Consider the following 6,000-nt stretch of genomic DNA (forward strand, 5'->3'; position numbering starts at 1 on the left):
AAAAGCACAGTCATTCTTGATTTTGAATTCAATCCTTACGGTGCTCCTATAGTGATGGCACAGTAAAAGTGAATGTAGTGAAAAACGTTTGCGCAAATGTGCTCTGTACAATATATACAAGATGTGGTTAAAACATAAATTCTCTGCGATCTTCTAAAAGCTGACTCATATTACTCCAGAGGTCCAGAAGTCACTTTTTAGTCTCTCAAGAAAAATCCACACTATCAAAATGTCGACGTTTCGACCCCATTTAGGAAGATCAATCTATCTGGGGTCATCATCAGGACTGTTAGTTTGAATTAGGTAGCACCAGTCAGTCATCATAATCTGTCTTAGGGTGATTGTTTCATCATTTTATCTTCTACTGACTTTAGATCCTAGTAGTCTGTCCATTCCCTGTACCTCCATATGGTTTGTTTTTCATACAAGACTCCTCCCTGGATAGAGTCTGCATATAGAAGATCGCAGAGAATTTCTGTGACATGGTATCAAGATGGTCAAACCTCCACAGCCAAAGTATTCAGTTCTTTGGGACGTGGATTTTGTTTTATGTTTTTTGAGGGCCTGGTCCTGCAATGAAGATCTTTCACACAAACAATTGTCAGCAAAGTTGACCATGTTTCTTTGCATAATATTTTGCCACCATGTCTCAGATGTGAAGGCCCTCGATTTATCAGGTAGAGTATTTACTCCTTCGGAGTGTCTTTTACACTTTCCAAAAGAACAAAGACAGCTTCTAAATGAATTTCATATCCTGCTTTTCCACATCATCAAAAGTTATGTGTTGTTAAACGTTAGAAAGCTTATGAAGCGTCTACTCATGAGATTCGTAGTGAAATTCAGGGCCAGTTACTTATTTCCTTGCAAAAACCTTTTGGCCCAGTTTCGTCAGCTACTCTAGCCAGGTGGGTTGGATGGTTGTTAAACAAGGGTGGTATAGATATTTCTGTTTTTGGAGTACACTCAGTCAGGGGTGCCATGCCATCTAAAGCGTTTTGTACAGGTTCTCGTCTGGAGGACATTATGACAGCTGCAGACTGGTCTTCAGATTCTTCATTCAAAGTGTTTTATCATAAACCTATTGTTAATGTAGTATCAGTAGTGGTGGATCAGCTTTGAACTAGCATAATCCGAAGCCTCCGGGACTGACATAGCATACAAAAATTCTAGCTTTCGCATCAAGTATTTTCAATTCTATTAAGGACATGGAGGCGAGGATTATCTCACCCTTATGATTGAGAAAGTTTATTTGTATTGATATGTCTAGTGCATGTATTTGAAATGAGATAACTGTTAATTCCTGCCTGGTGATACAACTGTTTCGTAGTGTTACTAGTACACTTCGTTTATCCTAGGTGCGGATAACAAAGGAACGTGAGGACTGCTCTTCGAAAGTACAGATAAGAGTGCAGGAACTATGGAGTTCAGAATTGGCCTTCTTCAGCAGTCGGAGACCTGTTGGCAGATGAGATCGCAAGTTCATGGAGTCAGGTTCATTCAGTTGAAGAGTCAGGTTTTGGTTCAATCCATTGCAAAGAAAGAGAAGGGACTTAGTTACTGGTGCCATTTATATATCGGAATGCCATATGATTGGACAGTGATATGGACTGCTGGGGATGTTGGTAAACATAGTTTTCTGTTAAAAGTGTTTTCATTGGCTGCTGTTTTTTGGTGCAGTAAAGAGAGAGAAGCAAGGAGTGCAACTACATAACAAGAGCATAGACATTTAGAAATAATTGGAAGACTGATATTGAATTATTTTTGTTGAACTTTGTCCTTTTGTTTTTTTTTCTTCGTTAGAATGGTTGTAATGTTGCAGAATAAATTAGCAGTGTCATGCATTAGCACAGTTTGGAAAATAAAAGTACCTCTAAAACTGAGAACGTGGATTATTAGTTTTTAATATAATTTGATGAAATATTTTGTTGTAAAGTGATCTCAAACATATGCCAGTTAGCAAATCATAAGCTCACTTTATTGGCTGGAATTTCATTTTCATTCTTTCCCACTCTATATCACACTATATATATATATATATATATATATATATATTTATATATATAGATAGATATCTATCTATATCTACATATATATATATAGATAGATAGATAGATAGATAGATAGATAGATAGATAGATAGATAGATAGATAGATATGTCTATACCTATAGCTCTCTCTCTCTCTCTATATATATATATATATATATTATGGCCCAGGTACAGTGAGGTTATATGGACATTCCCCTAATATTGGACACCAGGGAAAGAGGAGTCAGGAGCGCCAGAGTTGGAGTACCAGGGCTGAGGTGTGTGGCGTGGGAGGAGAGCCTAGCCTGCTGTCATGGAGCTGCCCGCTTGGGGTGGCTCCTCACTAGGGATGCAGAGGGGAGGTCTCAGACTGCAGCAGCTCAGTAGGAGGTAGCGCAGTTGCATCCTGAAAGCGTGAGGTAGGCCCCGCAGATGGAGAGTCATGAAGGCTGGAGCAGGGCTATACAGCCGAGATGACATGGCAGCCTGGGTGCTTGAGATGCTGATCCAGACTGCTCTGAAGCAGGTATTCAGGCTGTGCCGTGTAGCCTGCAGATGCCTGGGAGTGGCTGAGGCGCATATGGAGAGGATGAAAGAGTGCCTGGGAAACATACTGTTGGTGAGAGGAGAGCTATCTAACTCTAAGTTAGGCCCCAAAACTAGGTCACATGTGGTGAGTGCCTGGGGAAAGAACTGCATGACGCGGAAGAGTGATACCCTGAGACCGGTCCTAGGATGCTTGTTTCCGGTCCAGGGAGCACCTGGCTTGGCAGTTCGGGTTAGACTATCCCTATGAGGAACAGGGTCAAGACTGATTTGCATATTGCTGGGTCCAAACCAGGGTGGCGTGGTGAGCAAAGAAACGATGGATTAAACCCAGATCTTTGTGACTGGGGGTGAATGTTTGATTTGCTCTGCATTCCGTCCATTATCTATTCTTTTTGCAGAGAGAAGGTGCCAGCAGAGACAGACAGCCAGAGCCCACAATGTGACGGTGGAGGTGCTGACCGCAACCCACTCAGAGTGTGTGCATCACGATGGGCGGCGATGGCACACTGGCGACTGAACCTCACGCTCCCAGAGCTGCAGAAATATCTCTGAACCCCGGTGAGGTGGGACAGCAGGGGGAGGAGGGAGGGAGCCGGGCGGTAGCTGCAACAATTCCAGCAACAGTTATATTAAAGGGATGATACCCACATTTGGAGGCTACTGGACTGCAGCCTGGCTCCGCCTAAGCAAAGGGGGAAGCAATTACGGTAATGTCCCAAATGCTGCTATGTTGTGTATAATTCTGAAGTTGTTGATGGCTGAAGATTTCCTCCAGTAATTGGTTGGTAGTTGCCTGCGGCAGATCATTGCACTGCTCCATGTTAGACTGGTCCTGGGCAGGAGTGCACACCTCCTACTGAGAGGGGTGTGCGGCTCTTTGAGGACAGGAGCTCCTCAAACAAGTACATATAGTAGTAACTACTGTATAAGACATTGGGGGGAGGAGGAGGTTTTCTTTTTATGTTTTGTTATGTAATAGGCCTTAAGAAAACTACATAGGGCCTACTCTGTTCAACACACGATTTAGAAAACAAATGTGCAGAAGTCTATATGATACGTGAAAAGTACAGGCCTCAGTTTGAACATAATGGTCAATGAGTATCGCAGGGACAGAAAGGAGAATGAGGAGAGAGGCCAGGTGCAGGGTAAAGCAGTTACGATTCAGCCTAGCATACCACAGATAACTTGGAAGGACGCACACACACAAGGGAGAGTTTGAGCTACTTTCTGATAGCAGGAAAGGAGAAGGGTAAATCACAACAGACTTGAAAGGGACACAGTGTTAGATGTTTGTGTTTCAAGGCTGGCAGAAGGGAGGTGACAGGCCGTAAAACCTTTGGAGTCTTGTAGACGTGTAGGGGGAACATATTGGTAGAGGTCACAGAGAAGGATCGAAGGACATTGTGTATGTTAGATACTATGTATGTAGTAAATCTGCTAGGACTGTATTTTTGTAACAAGCAGTCAGATAACGCTTAAAGAATTATCATTTTTGTTAATTGTAAGTGGGTGGGTTTTAAGCGCCCACTGAAGGTATAAAAATCACCGCGTGGAAGAGCTGAGTTGTGTGTGGCTTCAGTTGCAGAACTGTGCTGTACTCCCGGCCATATTGTATTCTGTTTATTTTGGTTATATACATACACAATTATTACTAGAATTGTGTCACTTCTTTATTATTAATAAGAAATCCGATTACATTTTGGCAAGCCAGCCAGGAGCCAATCATTTCCTTCCCTGGACCAGCGGTTAAAGGAGGCATCGCCTGTGACGCTTGAACAGAATATTGCGCGCATACCAAGTGAGGATTACACCTGTCTCCTCAAGCGGACAGGCGAGGTTCCAGAGGCTGTTGTCGTAAAAGGGTAAGGAGGGTTCTGTCCTCGAACTGTGATAGATGAAAGTGCATAATTCTGTGGTAATTGTAGTATGGGGAAGTAAATGCATGCAGGATTTGTATGAGTTTGTTGAAATATAACGTTGATATGAAATGTGGTATCCCGGCCAGGCCGGAAGACTAGCTAGTAGGGATTCCCTTTTGTATTAGAAAGGAGATAATGAGTATTAGTGGATAACCTAGGGGACAGCCCCTGGAAGACACATTAGGTGTATAACCTAGGATGATAGTTCCTAGAAGACACCTTAAGTGTATTAGCAGGATCCTAGGAGAGTAGCTCCTAGAAGACACACTAGGTGTATTTGTGGATAACCTAAAGAATAGCCCTGGAAGACACACTAGGTGTATTAGTGGATAACCTAGGGAATAGCCCTGGAAGACACACTAGGTGTATATGTGGATAACCTAGGGGACAACCCCTGGAAGACACATTAGGTATATAACCTAGGAGGATAGTTCCTAGAAGACACCTTAAGTATATTAGCAGGATCTTAGGAGAGTAGCTCCCAGAAGACACCTTAAGTGTATTACCGGGATCCTAGGAGAGTAGCTCCTAGAAGACACACTAGGTGTATTTGTGGATAATCTAGGGAATAGCCCTAGAAGACACATTAGGTGTATTAGTGGATAACCTAGGAAACAGTTCCTGGAAGGGACAGTTAGTGACCGTTAGGTAGCCCGGCTAGGTCCAGAGGGTAAAAGTAGAGAATGGGTGCAACAGGTAACGTGTAAAGTCAGACAAGGCGTAAAGGGACGACCAAGTGGTCGGTGTCAAGTGACCTTATCCGGAGCACGGTCAGACTTTGTGTTGAAAAGTTGAAAAGTGTAATGATGACAATGAAAATGTGTGATATTAATAATGTGTAATGTGAATGATGAAAAGATTGTGATTTTCTAAAATCATAGTGGGCAAAGTGTAGAGAAAAGACAAAGATTCTCACCAGTGGTTATACAATCTGAAATAAGTGAGGAGGAGGAAGTATGAGATCTCTGCCGCATATTTGATATTCCCAGGGGAAAATCTTAAAGTGCCCGGGGAGGGGGAAAACGTCAAAATAAATAAAGCCCGAGAAATTCAAATACAGAGCATGAAAAATTAGTGGAGATAAATAAAAGCTCTCATGAGTGAGACTGATAATTCCCTGTGGCAAGAAGAGGATACCCTTGATTTAGTTATAACATTTGAATGGGCTCATGGCCAACCCCCGTGTCCGCGTGATACTCCTCGGTTTCACATACTAACGCAGGAAGTTATTGTGTTAGTGGCTCTCTTAGACGCATTTTTCACAGATCTGTACGATTCAGAGGTTTTAAATGTAGAAAGGGACATCAGGTTTCTAAGTGGGGTCATAGAAAACGCTAATTCATAATAAAATGTGATCTGTATTATGCTAGGTAGTAACCTGTGCAGTTCCCTTTGAAATGTATACACACCTGATATTGAAATAGAAGAAGGACTATAGGCTATTGCTATAGGTCAAAATACGCATAGTAGTATAAGGGAGACGAGAAGTAGGTAGAAATAAAGAG

Source organism: Pleurodeles waltl, chromosome 7 (assembly GCF_031143425.1).
Source record: "Pleurodeles waltl isolate 20211129_DDA chromosome 7, aPleWal1.hap1.20221129, whole genome shotgun sequence".
Classification (NCBI taxonomy): Eukaryota; Metazoa; Chordata; class Amphibia; order Caudata; family Salamandridae; genus Pleurodeles; species Pleurodeles waltl.